The sequence below is a fragment of the Anomalospiza imberbis genome, chromosome 11 (assembly GCF_031753505.1).
Source record: "Anomalospiza imberbis isolate Cuckoo-Finch-1a 21T00152 chromosome 11, ASM3175350v1, whole genome shotgun sequence".
In the NCBI taxonomy this organism is placed as follows: Eukaryota; Metazoa; Chordata; class Aves; order Passeriformes; family Viduidae; genus Anomalospiza; species Anomalospiza imberbis.
In genome coordinates this window covers 14533579-14553552 of record NC_089691.1, presented here as the reverse complement: position 1 = coordinate 14553552, position 19974 = coordinate 14533579, and the positions used below count along the sequence as shown (strand labels likewise).

Below are 19974 nucleotides of genomic sequence, written 5' to 3'. Positions count from 1 at the left end.
GGGAAATCTACTGCAAAAAGACACGTGGTGAGCAGGCTTTCAGAGATGCATAGGCTGATGCTGGCTTTTGATTTTTCCTTTAGGAATTCAACTATATCTTAAGTAGCCCCCACATTTTGAATTATATTTCTTTGCAGGCTTCTTTGACTGCAGGTTTGATTTTATACTAGAGCTCTACCTGGCCTGTGCAAATTGAACACACTTGAGAGTACTCAGGAGTGTAGAGAAGGAGGTAGAACTGTGAGGCACCAGAGTGGCATCCTTTTCCAAACAAGGAAGGGGACAAGCACAGAGCTCCAAGCAAGTGTGGCCTGCTCCATGCTCCCAGCTGGTGTAGAAATCAATGAGGCTATTCCAAGGAGATAAATAGAGAAGGAATATGTGCCAGCTACCTAATGTACATTGTGGCTGTTCAATCAGCTTTGGTTGGATAGCTGCAGTGGGACTGGCAAGGGATGTGATGGAAGTCCCTGACCCCCTGCAGGGAAACAGTGATCCCAGATGTGCTGAGGACTGTACAGTGAAAGGTCCTGGCTGTGAGCACCCCACAGCTGCAGCCACCCAGAGCCTGCTAGGAGAGCTGCTTCCCCTGCAAATCTTTCAGTGATTAGAAAATTCAAATTAAGTTTCTCCAAAACTTTCTCAGGAGTAGGGGGTTTAACCCAGTTGCAGCTCACAGATCAAGCCATGCAGCTGAAAATGTACCACTTCATTGGCTTTTCCAAGTAATAAGCTTCTGATATCATCATATTTTGCTGAATGCATTTCACAGAGTGAATTTTGAAATGCAAAGTCAAAGCCCTACTGCCAGTGTGCCATCACCAGCCTTGTCTAAGCTGACCCAAGTAATTCCCTCTCTAATTCTGATGGAGCAGAGCATTGCAGCCATTTGAGAGGAAAGCAGCTGTTTCAGGAGGGAATGGCTAAGTTAAACCAAATTAAATTGTTCCTGTGACCTCAGTTGTTCTTTGCAGCTCTAAGTGCAATTGCAATTCATTTAGTATTTACCAATGAATCCTTCTTGTTATTTCAGAAAGTCCAGTCTATTTTCGCTGATATGTATCTACTGAAAAAGTACTGGCAAGTGCAGAAAGTGAAGAGTTAAAATGATGCTAACAGCTACAGCAAAGAAAAACACATGGGAAATGGAACATCACATAGCAACGAAAGAATGATGATGAAGAAATGATTACAGTGTAGAAAGGGCACAAAAGAACATATAAAAGATTTAGTTATAAAAAGAATTTTGTGTAAGGGGAAAAAATACATAAGTAGAGAAGATGCAGAAAACTGAAGAAAATGCTTTTGAAAGTCTGGAATCTTTGGGTTAACACAGAACTATAATATTTTACAATATTTTGTTTTGTAGAAGTTTACACTATTCTGCAAATTTATGCAGATTGAGGAAGCAGATGTTTACAGACCTTATAGAGGATCAAGGACAAAAGAGATACTTAATTTTTTTTCTCTGATTTTCTTTCTAACAGAAGAAGGACTGGAATTTCACTTTGTGAGTCTTTAGGAGACATCTCCTATTGATTTGAACAACCCACTGGAGGAAACTCTGCCATGTCTTCCTCCAAGGTGTTTCAATTAATAATTACACTCATAGTTAAAAAAAATGAATCTTATTTCCAATGCAAACTTTGACACCTTTTTCTATTCCCTGCTGTGAAATAAGATTCAGTTTACTAACCGGGTAAGTGAATTTTTGTAAGGCACAAATTCTTTTTTTTAAATTGCTCTCTGAACATCTTTTAAAGAACAAACATTGAAGCAATGATCACAGTTTCCACTAATTCAATACAGTTTAATACATTATGAGATTTTATCTCTCATGTTCTTAGGAGGGCATGGAAGGGCATTGCTCATTTCACAGCTTTTCAAAGCCTTTGGAACATCCCAACAATCTTTCAAGTACTTGGATTATCCAGTAGCCTGCTGCCTCTCAGGAATACAGGGTGAGACATGGTGAAGAAAAGTCACTTCTTGGCAAACTTCCACCATGTCAACCCCTGCGTTCAGAGGTAATAGTTGGATGATAAAGTATTTTCAATGTGTTTTCCAGCTTTCATAAAAGGGACCTCACTGCAGCTTATTTATCTGATGAGGCACCTGCTAGGAATCTGTCCTCTGGTTTCCTCTCTCTCTTCTTAAATTCTTTCCCTCTTAGTGTGAAAAGAGAACAACTTATGTTTAGAAAGGCAGGGAACAGAGAGATGGTTGTGGCATTGCTGCTGGAAGATTTCCTGCATCACACCCACAGTACACCAGGGAAACTCAGATTACTGCAAAGACAGTAGGGGCTGAAATCTGTCTGGAGACAGGCATCAGCCTCATGCTGGGACCTTCACTTCAAATCCAAGCTTCAACAGTTAGGCTGGATGGGTTCCAGAAGCTGAAGGCTTCCCTACAGAGGGAAATAGTGGCACAATGAGCCATAGCAGCTCCATCTCTGCAAAGGACAGAATTTTCCTGAGAATGAGGCATTGAAAAGCCACAACAATCTCTTTAGTCCTAACTGCAAACGTACCAATTTCCAAGGCAATATTCTTGGACCTGGAAAGTCTCTTTCACAGAAAATAAATTCAAGCAGGAATGCTACAGGGAGTGGAGGGTGTGTGGGTGGGTAGGTGTGAAAGAAAATAATTATTTAGAAGTCTTAAAACCAGGGAGAGAAACTTATTTGGAAAACACACATTTCTTCCAAGGCAAACATTACCCCTGCAGCAGTTCCCTTCAAATCAACCCTGAGCATGCTCAGGTTGACTGCAGAAATACTGCAAACACTGGGGTTGAAGAGTGACAGAACAAGAAACCACAGAGGGTCTACTGAACAATATAACTCTAAGATAAAAAATTCACATTTACTTTGTGTATCTTACTGAAGATGCAAGGGCTTTCTTCAAAGCAGCATGGCAGTCTATAAAAAGATGGAAATCCAAGGCTCACCCCTCTTAAAAAAGCACCATTCCCATCCTGCAGCCATATAACCCACATCAGCAATGTCCATAAAACATTCTCCTATTATGGTCCAGGACACTGCAGCTACAAAAGGACTCCTTTCAAACTCAATCTTTTTGTGTGCATCCTGCAGGCAATTTTACCACTATGGTCATAAACCAGAGGCAGTTCCAGGGGTGCAGTGGGACCTGTGCTGCTTATCAGGAACTGGGGAAATGCAAGAAGGGAGGACTTCCTGCAGGAGTGCAGTGGGTATCATGGGTGTGGGAACCTGATGAGACCTGGTCAGGATGGAAAACTGCCACATGAATAGTGCCACTCTACACCTTTCCCATGGAAAACCCAACTCCAGCTCCATTATTTCCTATTCTCTGTGTTGCCACAGTTGCACCACAAGAAATCGTCCTCAAAGGGATGGTTCTGCTACAGAGGGGAAAGAGTAAGAAGGCATCTGAGAAAGGGGCTGCAAGAGGGGGGATCTGCACTCACCAAGCAGGGAGAAGGCAGGGACAGACACAGAAACCCAGCTGAGCATAAAGATGCCCATCCACAGCCACCATTTGATCCCCATTTTATTTCCCAGGCAGGTCCCCACCTTGGGCAACTGCCTGCGTAAGCCGTGCCTGAAGCCCTGCTGATGGGGCCTGTCTTGTGAACTGTGGCAGTCCTGCAGGGTGGCTTTTCCCCTTGAGGAATCAGGTGGGGAGCATTTCCAGGAGCTACAGACTGTGCTGAAATGACACCAAGTTAAATGGTGGTATATGAGAATAGGAATGAATAAACCTCGAGGGATATCATTTGTCATTTACTGTACTTGTTAAAAGTTACAAAACAGCAGTTCAGCAGAGGTTAGAGAAAGGACAATGCAAGAACACAAACTTCCAACCCATTTCGAAAGCTCCCTACATCTCCAGTATTTTCCAGAAAGATGAAAATTTCATAAAGAAAATACTGAGGATTAAAAGGAAACTTATTTAATTGAAAAGTAATATGCTGTTCAGGTCTTTCAATTGCCAGCAAACATTGCTTATAAGGTGAGAGATCCTGATCCAGCCATCAAGAATTTTTGGACAATAAAATATCCATGAACAAACAAATGAAAATGATAATAAAGAAAACTGCACAGCCAGAGGTCAAACCTACTTTATACTAGAAGCTGAACTCTGATAATTCACAGTAGATTAAATTCAGCAGCAGTAGAAGCTTAGTAAGAAATTTGGATGTTAGGAAGATTTAAGCTGGGAATATGTCTTACTCTTATTTTACCAAAGGCCAGGCATAGACTCATACATGTTTATGAGGAAAAAGAAAAGTGACTGAATTTCAAAGAACAGGCTGTGTAGAAAATACTTTGGGCTTAGCAGGGACTTTGGAAAATGCTGTCAAAAGTTAGAGGGCAATAACTTAAATTTTCATCAGTGACTTTCAACTTTACTTCCAAATGTCAAAAGCTAAAAACCAGGGCCAGGAATAAATAGTAAGTACAAAATGGTTTTTGAGCAGACTTTTCATCTTCCACTGTGAAACTAAGAATTTTGAAAGAAAGCAAATGCTTACAGTCACAATTTTTGATACTACTCAATATCAAACTTTTGACTTCAAAATATTTTGAGGATTTTTTTCATTTATTATGCTTTTAAGTCCAATCCCATTTCCTTTGGAAATAACACAATGTTTTTGATTATAGAGGGTGTAGGAATCTTCAGAGCAAAGCAGGAGGCTCAGTAGCTCAGGGCTGACACCCTTGGGTGAGCACCAAGGCAGGCATCAGGCTGGGGACAAAGAGCAGCATCCTCCTGGATTTGCTCCAAAGCAAGTATGACCACATGTTCACCACTGCCTCCCATCCCCCGCCTTCATCTGTCTGCAGTATTTATGTTATATGCTCTTCTCTGCACAAAAATTTATTTTGGCAATTGCAGACTTCACTTCAAAGAGTTCATCCTGGCACTTACTTTGAAATAAGGCAATTTTTTTTTGTGGGCCAAGAAGTCTCTTCCACATGGCAGAGCCCTGCAGCCATTTCCCTGTCTTCTCACTGGTAGTTCAAGGATTCTGTGGGAGGTTTCTGTGCAGAGGAATTGCAGGCTGGAATTTTTCAATGACAGCACAGAAGGGAATTTGAAGGGCAGTAGGGCAAATCTGCCTGCCGTTATTATTAGCAGGTGACTACTACTGTAGCTTCCTGTCAGAGTTAAATTACAGCCTGTAAGATCTTCAGCTATTCCTGTCCATAGTCTCTTTTTGAGAGTCAGTTGCCATTGAAGACAAGATATAATTTTGATACCTGCCTAATTTGTGTACCTATATCCTGCCTGACAGAATGATTTCCCTGCCTTTATAAATGGAAGCATGTTCCTCTCAATTTGCATTCAGTCCTCTGGCTGCATGAACATCCATCTGTCCAAAATCTTTAGAGAAACAGTTCACAGAGAGCAGTTAACTATGATCTCTCTCAAAAAAATTAGTTCCTGTTTCTCCTCTGACAAATGAAGACATTGTTTCAACAATATTTTCCTTCTCCACTGACAGTGCTAAATATTTATAACCTGTGCCTCCTAGAAATGCTGGTCTCCTCATGAATAAACACTAGGCTAACAACAAGCAGCTTCCAAGAAGAATGCAGGGTGTAGCTACCTATTCACACTCCTTCCCCTCTCCAATGCCTGGTTCCCCATGACAGCCATTTAAAATCAACACCAATCCTGACACCTGACCCAGATTTTTTTGTGTTTGCCAGAAAATATACTTGAGTAGACCCATCTTGGCAGTATGTAACAAACAAGGTCAAGCCTTGCATTGCAAAATGTTACAATCCAAGCCACATATTAAAAATACACAAATAAAACAAACATGTTGTCTGTAAGCCTTGGTAAATGCATCCCACCTCTGCCAGCTCCCAGTTCAGAGTGTGAGCAAGTATTGGTGTGGCATCCTTCTTTCCTCCCAGTCTTTGCAGGTTGATTTCTTCACTGTAGAGGCTCTAATTTGAAGGAGAAGGCACCTCTCTAACCACCATTGCCTGAGCACATCACTGTCTTGGTGAACATAGGTTCAAACCTCCAGCACTCTCAGCTTTCCAGCTCTTTTTTCACCGCTCAGCTTCCCAGATGAGGCAAAGCTGCTGAGCAGCCCTGGCCAGCAGTAACCCTTCCTCCGCAGAGCAACAATCTCACTCTCGTCTACATTTTTATTTCAAGTTCAAAAGAAGGCACAAAGGAAGAAAGCAAAATTATGATATCTACTGACGTTATTTTCACCATTTACCATTTTTATTCTTGTGCAGTTTAGGACTACCTCATGCACTGGGAAAGAGGTGCATCAGCTCTGCTTGTGTCCAAAGCCCCTCTCTTCCCTAGGACTTCACCTACAGCAAGGCCATTTGCAAAGATGTCAAAATAATCACACAATCACAAGTATAAGGTTCCTTTGTTGTAAAGGGTGCCAGAAAGGCAGACAGTTTACAGCAGGGAAAGAGCTTTGTATTCTAATTGCTGCAAAGTAGGACTCCAGCATTAATCAAACCAAATAGGTTTTCTTTTCAGTATATGAACTGATGTGGAGATTTTTCCTTACATTAAGGGACTGATTCAGCAACTGGATAAAGCTACAGCACTGCTCTCAAAAGGTGCAGTTCCATACTTTGTACTCATATGGCTATTCAGCATTATTCCCCATTCTAGGACTGTTTTCCCTTTTGTTTGAGCGGTAGTTGTTGTCATATTTATACAATCTCCTCTTTCCCCTTTCCTTCTCAAACCTCCTGTGCCTGTTATGAGCCTTCATGAAGTTCCCAGCTCGTGTTTCTGCTGTTAACACAGTGCTGCCCTCTTTTACCTGGCAGAGCTTTTCAGTTCTCAATCTCAGTTCCCTCTGGAACAACTGAGCAGCCTGCAGCAATCCTTCCTTCAGCTTTAACCCTCTTATTATCACACACAACTCCCATTTGAAATTAGCCCATCAATATTTAACTTCCACCATTGCAGCTGGTATGGAGCATGCACACTCCCATCCCTTGTTTGCTTGCTCCCACTGAGCACTGCTGAAAACGATGCCTATGATGTTGGGGAACAAGCACAATGAGGTAAATAAAGTCCTATATAACTTCTCCTAGAAAATAACAGAAAAAATTCCCATCTTTTCTGCACATTACACATAAAATTACAATTCCTCTGCATGACTCCAGAGAGGCATGGAGTTTCTGCTGTAAAAGACATTTCTACTCCATCTCTTTTATAGATGAACAAATCTATGAGTGAGCCAACCCCTCCTAAAAATTTCCTAGCAAACTGCATTGACACAAGTTAAGTAACCCAATGAATGGCATGAAGAGTCCAAAGAGGAAGAGGCTTCCTATCTTCCTATGGAAGCCCCCTTGCACCAAGCCCACAGCAGCTGCTCAATTCAAGTTCCATTGAGTTCCATTTCTCAGTAATTCAGTACCACCTTCCAAATGGAAAAGAAACTTAACAATTCATATTTAAATAATTGCTCTATTTGATTCCAAGAATACTTACTGAAAAAAATAAAAAGCAAGCATCTTTTCTCTGGACTGAAAATTTTATCAGCAGTTGCTTACTTTGCCAAGATCCCATCTGCACGACATTATTTGATTCTTAATAAAGAGGATTCCAGAAGCATCATTCCTAATGGTGCTTAGATCTCAGATAAAGATGTTTATTTATTTATTTTCCTAAAGATTAGCTTTTAAATCCTCACAGTTGCCTGACTTTCCAAAAGCCTAGCAGGGTTTTTATTTTATTTAAAGGTCTATCACCACTTGTCACTGCAGCATCAAGAAAACCCTAGAATGTGCCATTAGTTCAGAGCTTCAGTAGGACAGATGAGCTTTTTTAGTAGCTGTACTGTATTAATGCCTTGTTAGAGGTTCTTATATGTCTCTTGATAATAGGAATTACCTCTGGAGCAATAGTAATTTATCCATACATCTAGCTCACCCTGCTTGTCACAGATAGTAACAGCTGATAACCCTCTTAGGCTGCTTTTCATCTTCTGTGGAAGCAGTCTCATTCCAGAATACATTATTTTAACCTGTCAGCGTATGAACAGGACAATTACTTAGACCAATGTAGGCTGAAAGTGTTGATAACTAAAGTTAAATCCAGCATTGTCACTCTAATGTTTTCCTGATAAGTCAAGCCCAATGAGGCAGCATGTCTTCTCAAATGAAAACATTTGTCAAACTCATTAATTCAAAATCGACCTAGTGCAGACCTTGATTTGCACTGCTTGCGGACAAGATCAGGAAAGCAGCAATGGAAACAGTGAACTGATCACTGGGGCAAAGAGAGAATATTATCAAGCAGAAAGAATGAACCTGGTTTGTGTCTGTGAAGGAAGAACTCAGCAGACTCCAAGAACAGCCCCCCACCATTGCACTCAGGTATTGTAAGGCTTGCACAAAACCCAGGACTGCTCCACTCTCCTGAGTGCAGGGTTGTGTCCACAAAAGCTGCTGTAACTGCTCTGCATCCTTCTCCAGCCTGTTTCCCACCAGCACACACAGCTGTATTAAGAGCATCATTTTGCTCAACAGACCACCAGCAGCAAAGCTCCAGCCCATGCACTGCATGCAGTCACCTGTTCTTGCTGACCAATTTCTATAAAGCAAAAAATGTCAAAACCATTTCTTCCCTCACTTTTCACCCTTCCCACAGTGCCTCTGCCTCGTTTATCCCATGGGCACATCATTTCCTGCTAAGCAGAGCCAATGGTGCTGCTGCTTTCTAACCTTTCTGCTTTCTCCTTCAGGGACTGCCTCAGTGCTCTCTCTCAGATTTGACCTTATCTTCCTCCTCTCCTTGTCCAAACCAAACACAAACTCCCCTGAAATCACCCTCTCTGAAATCTCTGCTGACCAAACCTGGGGATTTGTTCTCCATCTGCAGCTTCCTGAAGCATTCTGCTTCTCTGATGCTATTTGCTTGCATTTGCCTTCTGCACAGATATTCTACTTTTCTATTTAGCCATTAGCCCCTGCTACATCCTGGCCAGGCTGTGTTGAGACCTTGTCACTTCATCCTTCCTGACACTTGGTAAAAAGTGCTTAAAGAAATGTAGATCCAAGTGCCTCATACCTGCCATATCCCACCTGCTAAAAACAATCCCTGGGCTTGTGTGGTGCTCTCTGACACCAGTGCTTCAGGGAGGAGAAAAGCAACACACTGTCACTGAACCAGAAAGGAATGTGAATACAGTTTGAGCATAAACATGATACCATGTGTAGTTTTGTATCAAATCTTCACGAGACAGTCCATATTGGCTAAAAATTTTATGCAGCGTTTCAGAGGAAGAAAAGGGCTGAGTTTCTTTGACTCTCCAGGGTGGGCCACTGCAAACGAGCAGGATTGCTCACAATCCAGACCTAGGACCAAGTTGAACTTGCTTTACCTTCTATGCTATGCCTAATTTTACATTAAAATAGCTTGAAAGCCAGAAATGTAAACAAAGCAGCTGCAAGTAAATAATGTCATTGATTAAGTTCCTCTTTTACATTGTTGCCATAACACTTAGCCCAGTTTTCATTTCCCTGTGATTCTGTGAAGACAAATATTTGCTTATAGTGATCTGATAATTAGTATGAAGACTTTGAATTGAAAAGATTCTGTGTACTTATACCTGTGTTCCTTCAATGCCCATCAATTATGAAAATTTATATGAAATTATATACCTTTCATTCTTTCCTTTAGTTTATAGCATTTAAATTTTTTTTCCCAATTGTTTTATTTTAGATTGGCAACGAGGCTTTGTAAAACACTCACTATACCGTTCAATCTAAGGTTCAGATCTTTTCATTATAGTTTGGGCAGGTAATTGTAGCAATAACCATATGTACAGCTTATTGTTTGCACCTCTGGGTAAGGCCTTTAACCCACAGTTTTCAGTAAGACTGTTGGAAAAACAGGAGTGGAAACTAATGACCATATAATTTCTGTATGAAAACAACTGGAAACAGGAGATCCCAAATAACCATCCATCAAGGCTGAAGGACTAGAGTTCAGCACAAAAGGGAATGCAAAGCAGGTTGGGTCTCATTCAGTGTTAATATTATCAGTACCCTCCACTGATGAGACTGATGGAAAAGATATGATTTAATAACCCATGCTCCATTTAAAGTCTCAGGTTTATTAGATATAGAGGCTAGAAACATAAATGTTTAAAATGCAATCAGAAAAGTTATAGATGGCTTCATTGAATATTTCACCTGCCTGTGCCACAGAGAATGAGGAAATCTGTAGGAGTTTTCATACACTGCAGCTTCTTATTGCAAAGTAAGACAAACACTTGACACACGTTAATATATCCTTCCAGCTTCTCTTTTCACTGTTTATTCTTTTCTTAAGCTCATTTTTGTGTCATTTCCTTTTCTAGTTTGTAAACACAGTTTCAATATCTTAATTTTTTTTCAAAGTCTTCATTGACCTCTCTATGACATTCTATGGTTCTTTAAAAGGCCAAAGTCCTTATTCATCACTCTGTTGCTCTCTTAATATCTACAGGTGGTTCTTTCATACTATTGGTTTCTTTCTTTTACTAGAGACTATACCCAAAAGTATCAGTTTGACAAGGGACAGAATGTATTTTCCACTGTGGCATTCTTCCCACTGCTTTGGGTATCTCTAAAGGTCTCTATGATCTGTTTGAAATTACAGAGAGCAGTTTAGCAAACAAGGAAATAATACCCATCCAACCTTTACAACCCTCCCATCTCCTGAACTGCAGGCTGTGGGCCTACTGAGAGAAATAAATAAACTATGGACCTGTCAAAAAACTCACCACCATAGCACCACTGTCACTGTGCTGGATAACTGTAAGAGGCACATTGTTCCTTAAACAGAAAGAATCCAGTTACTTCCATTTAGTTCACGCTATCATGGGAAAAAGTGACATTTTCTTCTTCATTTTCTCTTTTTACTATTGACGCTAGAACCAGAGGTATTTACTTATTTGAAAACATTGTTAAGACCAAACAGAGAGACACCTGCGACCTAAGCACTGCTGGATATTGTGCTGAAGGTCAGAAGCCTTACAATCTTTTTGGGGTGTACCACATGCAGTGCATTGAAGAACGCATGGCTGATAATTGCAATAATACCTTGAACAAACCATCTCATTGTGACATGAAGGGGGAGTGAAAGTAGTTAAAAATGGAGGAAATGCCAATAAATGTCAAGTGCAAAAGAGAGAAACTTGGCAGCAATGCACTAGAAGCCAGCAATGACACAAAATTAATAAGGGAAGAAAAAGGACAACTGAAGAAATCAATGGTCAATAAAACTAAGGACAATAAAATGAAGTTTATAAACTGCGTTGTAACAAAGAGTATCTAACCAACAGCTACTGGTCCATTACCTCTATGGAAATGATAACATTGTCAATAATACTGTAAGAGAGAACCATGTTCAATAAACATTTCTGTGTTCTGTGTTCAGTTCTGTGTTTCAGCTAATGCCAGTGATGGAGCTGTACAGCAGATCAATGATGATTAAATACTGCATTTTCCAGCAATAAAGCAATAATCAATTAATAAAGATGCTAAACGCTGTCTCTTACAATCATAATCTTTAATTAGCAGTACAGACAATTAAAATCAAGGAGCTTAAAGCCTCTGGCTGAAGACTTCTTATGACTTTTTCAATTGGTCTTAAACATTCATAAAATTCCAGGCTCCAGCAAAGTTACTCTTGTCATAGTATTTAAAATATTTAAGCAAAATTAATGAATTGGTTGTTGGTTTCAACACAAGAAACCAAATTATACAAAAAACCCCAAACAAACATTAAAAAACCCTGCAATTTAGATAACAAAGAATTAATAGAAATTATTTTGAGCAAGCGCTAAGCAGAAGTTCAAGAGGAACAAACACTTTTGCTTTGTTTTGCATAAGATTACAGGGTTACTTAATACAGATCATAACTCTGAGTAAACTAGATTTCTCCTACCACATTTGGCATGGCCTTCCACAGCATTTTGGAAGAGAAAACAGAACAGGCTAAATTTACTGAAAGAGACATTAAGCATATGTCAAAGAGATGGAACCACTGACTGGAGAAACTTTTGGGCCAACCCAGCCAAGACAAACCCTGCCCTGCCTGGGCAGGTCACATTCTCCCATTCTTACCACCTCCACACCCAGCACTGCCCCACACAGACAACAAAAGCTGGGGATCACACTAAAGGAAATAATTTGATATCCAGATCAATGCAGTTAAAATACAGCAGGGCCAAGAAAACATTCTCTGAGCAACACTGAATTTATGGACAGGGGCACTGGCAAAGTAAGAACAGAGGCTTTGCTGTAGGACTTTGTGGATCAATGTACAAATTGTTATACTCATTGTTCAGTAGAACAATTACTAAAATCCATTTGCCGGTAAATGTGCCTTGTCTTGTAAATCATTGGGTCATTAACCTTAACAATGTCAGTGTGTTGTCACTATCCAATTCAATTAAATTACTGACCAAGGTAATACCTAAAAGCACATTTCAGACAAAGGGATCCACTATTATATCATTATCTTTGATGATACTTAGCAGTATCTTAATTTTGTACCTGGAAATATGAATATATGCTAAAACTGAGATTATACTCTAAAAGCCAGGTGAAGAGATGCACAAACATCCTGAACAGAAAAAATGGGTATGGAAAGGTTAGGGAAAGAGGAGAAGGGGAAGAGAGAGGGAGAAAATGGAATATGGCACCGGTCACCTCCATGGGGTCATGTGTGCATTGTTATTTGCCATATTTCAATGTTCCGTGAGGTCAGAAGACAGGGACACAGGATCTTCTGCCCATCAATTATTAAATCTGGCAATATGCCTTAGCAAATGTCCAGTGATGCAGTTTCTAAAAAGGGGCACTCTCTCCACCATGCCAGAGTGAGTAATACAGCAGCACATGGGAAGGGTGAACAAAGAAAGTCTCCCATGACCTTCCCGGGCCAGCAGTGAAGCACAAGCCCAGCAGTCTGTTTAACTTGGAGGGGGAAAAGCAGTCACTCATTTCCAGTTTCGCTCGAAAAAACAATTGTGTGTGCAATTCATGAGGGCTGATGAGCTGTTTTCATCACACTAAAGAGTCTCATTTAGATGTCTACATGTGCATATATTTTCATATTTCAGGCAGATTCTCAGCCCACACTTCAGGGTAGTAAATTATTTTTTTTTTAATCTCCCTTTGTTTCCCTCCAGTTTTTTTCCCTGCCTCTAAAATACCACAAGCTTTATGATGGAAGGCACAAGCAGGCAGGCTCAGTGAGGTCACTTACTGCTATTGTTTATACTCTTGCTTTTCCATGGCCTGAGACCTCACTGTGTGAGGTGCTGTAGAAAGTACAAGAAGAAACAATGGCATCAGAGAGATGCCAGAGGACTATGGGCAGAATGCTGGAGAATATGTGGAAGCCACAAAACTACTTTTACCAGTACATCAGGCAATAAACAGCCTTGCTCCTGACTGTCTTTTTGTAAACCAGAGGGCAAACAAGCTTGCCTTACTCTGGGGTCTCTGGTCAAGGCATTGAATTGGAGAACTCAGTCCTATTTTTTAAACCTCAGCAGTCCTGTAAAGTGCCCTTGTAAGAGTCTTGCTGGGGTACTTCTGCTAAGGAGGAATGACTTACTTTGAACATGTAATTTCTAGATATCCCAGATTTTGGAGGGGTTCCTAAGGGATGTCCTTGTGAAGCAACAACACATTGTGACTACATTAAACTCAAGCTCAGGCAGGAGCAGCAGCCGCTGGCTTTGGAAGAACTGCTCATTCTGAGGCACTGAGGAAAACTGTGCTCCTGTCTGAGAAGTTTTGAGCTAGGTCATATTTTGTTCCTCTTTTGGAAGAATAAACAATTTCAGGCTGAATCAAGAGCTTTGTGTACCTCAGATGCACAGGGAGCCCTCAGTGCTGTATGGCATACAATGCCACATGTGCTCTTCACATTTTACAGAAAAAGTTATCTCAGCCCTCAGAGGTGGAGGGAGGAACACAGCGAAATAAAGCAGAAAAAACCAACTTCACGCTTTATATAAGGGAAAATTTTGACCAAATAAATGCATTTTACTTTACTCAGTACAAGTTTTATCTTGAATGGAAAAATGAAAATGATTCTATCAAATGTTTTCTGAAAAGTTATTTGGTCTACAAAGAAAGAAAATGGAACAGAGTGGAAATGAACTGAACTAAATCACCTGCGAAACTTCTCTTTTTATGGGAGACACAATGACAGGAATGGGCTTTAAGGATAACAGCATACACAAAAGGTAGAGAGCTGCTTTGTTAATGGAATTACACTATGGATCCTGAGCCAAATGGATGCAATTTTATGTGAACTGCACACACAAAAAATTCCCTCAATAAACATATGGAACATGAGGCTTCTTTTCACCTTACTTTAACTAGGCAGCAGGGAAACATTATGACCAAAGAGTAGACATCAGTGCTAGAAAACTTATAGGGCTGCTTAAAAAGGAGTTCAAAATAAAATAGAAGGCAGACAAAATAATTGCTTGAGCACCATAAGAGATTATTGTTTTCCTTATAGGTTTTTCTCTTCTTTCAGGATGTACAAACCCGGGCACATGTACACATTTTTGGAATTGTATTTTTCTTTTAACAGCAGAAGTATCTCCTAGATGTATGAAGAGAATAGTGCAACCCATATAGTCTGTTACAAGAGCTTGAGGGCTTTGAGGAGGAACATATATTTATAACAAAGCAACATCTGAATAGACAGACACAAAGCAAGGCTTAAATAATGCTTTATACTTTCTAGTGATTTTTTGCATGTAACATACAATTAATTAGAAACCACTGACATTAACAACATTGGACTTATATTACTTTCCTTGCCTTGGAAGCTGGATTTGGCAGCACACTTAAGAGCTTTTCAGAAAGCTCCTGTTGATAAACTATTAGAGTGAAATCCACATCCCATTTGCAGTTAACTATCCTCATCAGATCATCTTTTAGTAGTCCCAGCTTGCATCCCTGCTGGCAGTGACTATTTGTTTTTAATAGTGCATCTCTTTTTAAAACTTACCTGACTCTAAGATGCTCATTATGTTTGAAATTATAGGAAACAGGGACAACAGTTCTGGACCCAAAAAAACACTGGCTGTCACTGCCCTCCTGTTCCCCAGTGCCAGGTCTTGTAAGGATGATTGCAGTGCAATCTTTAAAACTGTTGTCTCCATCCCTCGAGCCTTGCAAGGAAGGATCTCAACAACACCCTAAAGCTTGCTAAGAGACAATAACTCATTCAAAGACAACTGCAGCAGCTTCCAGGGACAGATTTTCCTCACAAAAGTTACACAGATACTCCAAGTACTTTATTGCTGTTTGGGAAAAAAAAAAAAAACCTTTTAGCTGCTGCAGTTTCCAAACCCTGCTTTTAGAATTCTCTGCAGAATCAATATTTTACTGCAAAACTCTTTGCTCTTTCCCAGGTCTGGGCTGCAATTTCAAATTATAGTATCTCAGAGGTCTACCTGAAATGGCCTTGGGTTTGTTCCCTCCAGTCTGATGGCAAATGTCTTAAAATGTGCAAGACTTCCCAGTAGGGAATGTGAAGGGGGGTACAAGTTTGTAAAATCCAGTGTCCACAACCTGATAAACTATCCAGACATGTAACAACGTCGTGATCCTGAAGAACAAACCTTGTGGTTCTAGGATGCCTGTTTTCAGATCCTTTTCATTATTCAGAAGGCATTCTGGCTCACCAAGTGCAAATGCTTAGGGGCAACCAATTGGAAGTTATTGATTATTGCTGAAATCTCCAGGCTGACAGTAGTTCTGATGCACGTGTGCCACAGAGCACGGTGTGAATACCAACATGTGTGACCTGCTGTGCTGATTCAGAGAGCCTTAATTGCAACAGACCACACAGACCTCACATACTTCATCATCCTGGTAAGTTCTTATCGCATGAATCATCTTATGGATTAGCTTTCACTGCTTGTTCTGATCTTTGTTTCCTACAGAGGCACAGCCACACTCTGCCACTCACTCACCAGCACACTCCACACCCCGTTCCTCACCTTTCCTGAGGGTTTGCAGAGTGATCAGTGCTGAAATCACTTTACTTACACCTGTCTCACTTTGCCTGTCATACATGAGAAACTGTGCCACACCCTTAGGAAACTGGAATTCTCCAAAAACTCTGAAACAAGACTGGCTTTCCTCTGTTGCATGCTCCTGCTTCAGGAGCACGGGGAAACCAGACAGATTTTTTTTTTTAGTACTCCTCAGCTTCTAAAAAAGCTGTATAAGAAGTTCATACTTCACTAACCCACAGCTAGGCAAGTCTGTGCACAAGTCTGCTAAATTTTTAATCATGGATAACCAGAAAAACACCCTGAAAACAATACAGGAAATCCAAACACAACCTTCAAACATCAGTGCCTGGATAAGTTGATTTGCTACAGTGAGGGAAGCCTTGAGGTTACTGAAATGCATTTTCTTAGCTCAACCACAATTTCAGTGTGTTTCTGCAGGTCTTCTCTTACCAGAAAAATAGCTTCTTCTCAGCAACATTTTTTACTACATAAAGGTGAGCAGCAAATACTCCAAAATCCTATGTAAGGCATAATCACAATGCAATCTCTGTGTCCAGTTGTTGCAAAATAAATAATTTTCTCACCGTTTCAATGAAAATGTCTTCAAATTGGTAAAGATATTGTACAAAAGATGTAATGCAAACACTCACAAGCAATTAGGAATATTGCTCCATTTTCTAAATACATTATAATTAAACAAATGTCATCTGTTCAGCTTTATGCAGAGATGATTTGACAGTACTTGAAAATCTCAATTGTACAAGTTCAAGACAGTTCAGGGACCTTGTTATTGTTTGCAGTAATTTTTTTCTTATGCATTTTGCACTAAAATCCTCTTAGCCAAATTATATTAATCTTTAAGAAACATCAGCTCTAACTAGGCATGGACATATCATTATAAAACCTTGCTCTCCAGCACGAGTGAAAAAGGTAAGGTGATCCTGTTGACCACTTTCCAGATTTAGAAACTCAGAAAGAACCATCATTCTGCAGATATTGAAATCAAGATTGAATCCTTCAGTGTCAGAGCCAGTGTCAGCTGCCTTTCAGGCAGCTCTGTTCCCAAGGGACAGCAGTCTTTGTTCAAATACTTTAAATTCTTTAGCTACATGAAGCTGGCAGGAACTCCAACCAAAAGCCACATTCCAGTGCTAGGAGTCATCAAGAGAGAAATTAGCACAGCATTTTTCCTCAGTGACTCTCAGGCACTCAGGAGGACCAGGTCTGTGTGAGTGTTAATGCAAGGCTTCACCCAGACCTGTCAGCAGAACAGCTGAAGACCACAATCAAACACCGTTCCCAGTGGAGCACAGCAACCAGCAGGATGTGCACAGCTGCTGCCTGGGAAACTCAGACTCTGCAGAGCAGAAAGATGAACAGGGAAAAGTCCAGAAAGCTCTACTCACATGCTGAGCTTTGCAGGCAGGACCTTCTCCTCTTCATTTCTCCTGCTCAGAAATCCCTACCCATGGACTGGAGGTAGAAAGATGAGAAAGAAGAGGCTGTCAGCTCCATTCCTGGTTGCTAATTCCAGGAGAATGCAAGTGATCCCTAGATATGCTGCATAAAAAGACCATGCCCAAAGCTCTGTGTTTCCTTTATATCACAGAACTATGAAATCTTTAACAATAATGAGACATCCAGCAGACAAAGGAGTTAGTACATAACAGCATCCACTTCTGTCCAGGAACAAGAGAGTTAAATCATTCCAAGCACCTGGCAGCATTTCTTTCTGAGCAAGGGCTCAACATAACTATTACAGATTCTGGATATACAGGTAGCAGCAGTGCTCTGAGTGCTGCTCGGTGGTGCCCATCATATTTGTCTCCTCCTGTGCTCAACTTTCTTGTGCTGACAAATGAACAGTTAGAAGCCCTTTGTTATATAAATGTCAGCAGAGGCAAACAGAGTGGAAGTTTGGTGGTCAAGTGTAGGTGGCCAAATACCCATAAAAAAAAGATTAGGTAGCTTATAGGGAATGGTATTTACCAGCTGCATGAGGTGTCAGGTGTTGTGGAGAGATACTGTTTTCACAAGAAAAGCTTGAAATAGGTTCCTTTTGTTTCTCTCAGGCTTTTGTGCTCTCTGGAAAGGAACCCACTGATCTCCACAAGGTAGAGATGATCCTTGAATGCATGGCTGCACCCCTGGAACCTCTTCCACAGTGTTGCTGCATGGTGCCTTTGTGCTGAGATTGACATTGCAGCAATACAGCTTTCTCACAAGAAGTGAAATCAGCCACCACTGACTCAAACATCTTACAAGCTCCTCAGTTTCTCTGAAGGAGATTTATCAAGTATTTGTAATTAAAAGTCGCCTGTGCTGCCACTTGCTTCAGAGGACAGTGGAGTCAAACACCTGCTCTCAATGTCACGAGTTTCCAATGAATTGTAAGAAACTTCAAGCCTTTTCTGTGCAGACCTTCAGGCAGGATAAATTACAACTGTTCTTTCCAGTCAGTGGAGCTGTGCAGATTTACATCATGGGAAGATCTGCTCCCTTGTGTTGGACAAGTTTAAAGGGGGAAATCAATTGTGACTTGCTTGTTCCTTATCTTTGTCTCGAGTCTTCAGATAAAATACATTCCTTGATTATATCAAGATGAATTTTAAATTTGTTTGTCATTCTTTGGTCCTGCCCTGTCCTCTGCCATGGGTGTGGAGGATGGCAGATCCAGCTGCAGCACTGCTGCAGTGAGGGAGCAGGTAGGAAGTTGCTGAGTGCTTCTGTTTATTGAGGCTTTGCTAAATACTCATTTTTCAGTACAACAGGGTACATCCTCACCTGTCTGTGACCCAGACCCAGAGCCAGGTTAGCCTGGTGGGACAGCACCTCTTGATCAATGGGTCACATTTCTTCTTTACCTGACATTTAATTCCTTACTATGACTTGTGACTGCTTGAAATTCAATATAAAAAGAACACATGTGCCTAAACATGAATGCTCTAATAAGAACCTCAGTAACATCAGGCACCAGCTCCTCCCCGTGAGGAGAGCTGGTAACTAATTAAAAGTGTGAATGAACAGATGTGAGAGATCAACAAAGTTCCTATTTGGCTGCAGTGTGCTGTGAAAACTCTGCTGAGCTGCCACTGACAAAGCTGAAGGTCTGGTCCTACAGCAAGCCCTAATTCCATGATGAACATATTTTAGCTGCTCTTTGTCACTGTTTTTATTTCAGTGATTCTTAAAGATCATTGAAGTGTGACTCCTACATTCAAGTGGCTGGTTTGGAAGCAGAGGACAGAGCACAGATTTTGGTGCATGCCTTATGAGCTTGGGCATCAACACTGCATGGCAGAAATCTCATCTGCTGCAGCTTCATCACTTATTATAATTAGCAATCTATGCCCTGTCTATACATACCAAAGAATCACATTTCACAGCAAAATGCAAACTTAACCCATCTTAGAGTCCACCCAGGGATTTTGTACCAATTTTAATTAAATCATTCTCCAGAAAAATTTGACTACTTTCCTTGTGTAGGCATAACCCAGAAGCAAATGGATTATGAAATTTCTCACTCTCATTTATTATCAATTTCATGTTAACAATTGTTCTCCAAGTCTTAACTTCTGGAGTCGTGTTATTGTCTAGGAAATTCAACTTCCGTATTTCTTCTAATCCTGTGTTTCAAAGGGTGACTTGAAAAGATAACCTTGTGTCCCAAAACTACTTAAAAATTTGCATGTAAATTATCCAGTATGCATTGTTCTTCCTTTTAAATAGCAGTTATTTATATGCCGGCCCTGCTGTGCAGGAACTGTACTCCAGATCTTTGAACCCGTGAGTAAACAGAATGAAAGTAGAATAAAAATACTTCAGAGAAACATAACTGAGACAGATGATCGAGCTGTTAGCTCTACAATCTTCAAAACACCTGAGAAGGTTCAGGAACCCCAAGAAGATGGTTGTGATCTCGTCCATGCTGGAACA

The 19974-nt window shown here is 40.6% G+C and overlaps 1 long non-coding RNA gene across 7 annotated transcripts in view; it reads right to left on the bottom strand.

Annotated features, from left to right (window-relative positions):
- LOC137480797 (uncharacterized) overlaps positions 1-19974 on the bottom strand; it is a 149149-nt gene that overhangs the window by 77872 nt on the left and 51303 nt on the right. The window contains exon 3 of one of the 7 annotated variants that reach the window (XR_011003088.1): positions 2043-3695. The exons of the other annotated variants lie outside the window; for them this stretch is intronic. This is a non-coding gene — a long non-coding RNA (uncharacterized lncRNA). Of the gene's footprint in view, positions 1-2042; positions 3696-19974 lie in introns of those variants that run through there. 7 annotated transcript variants of the gene reach the window in all.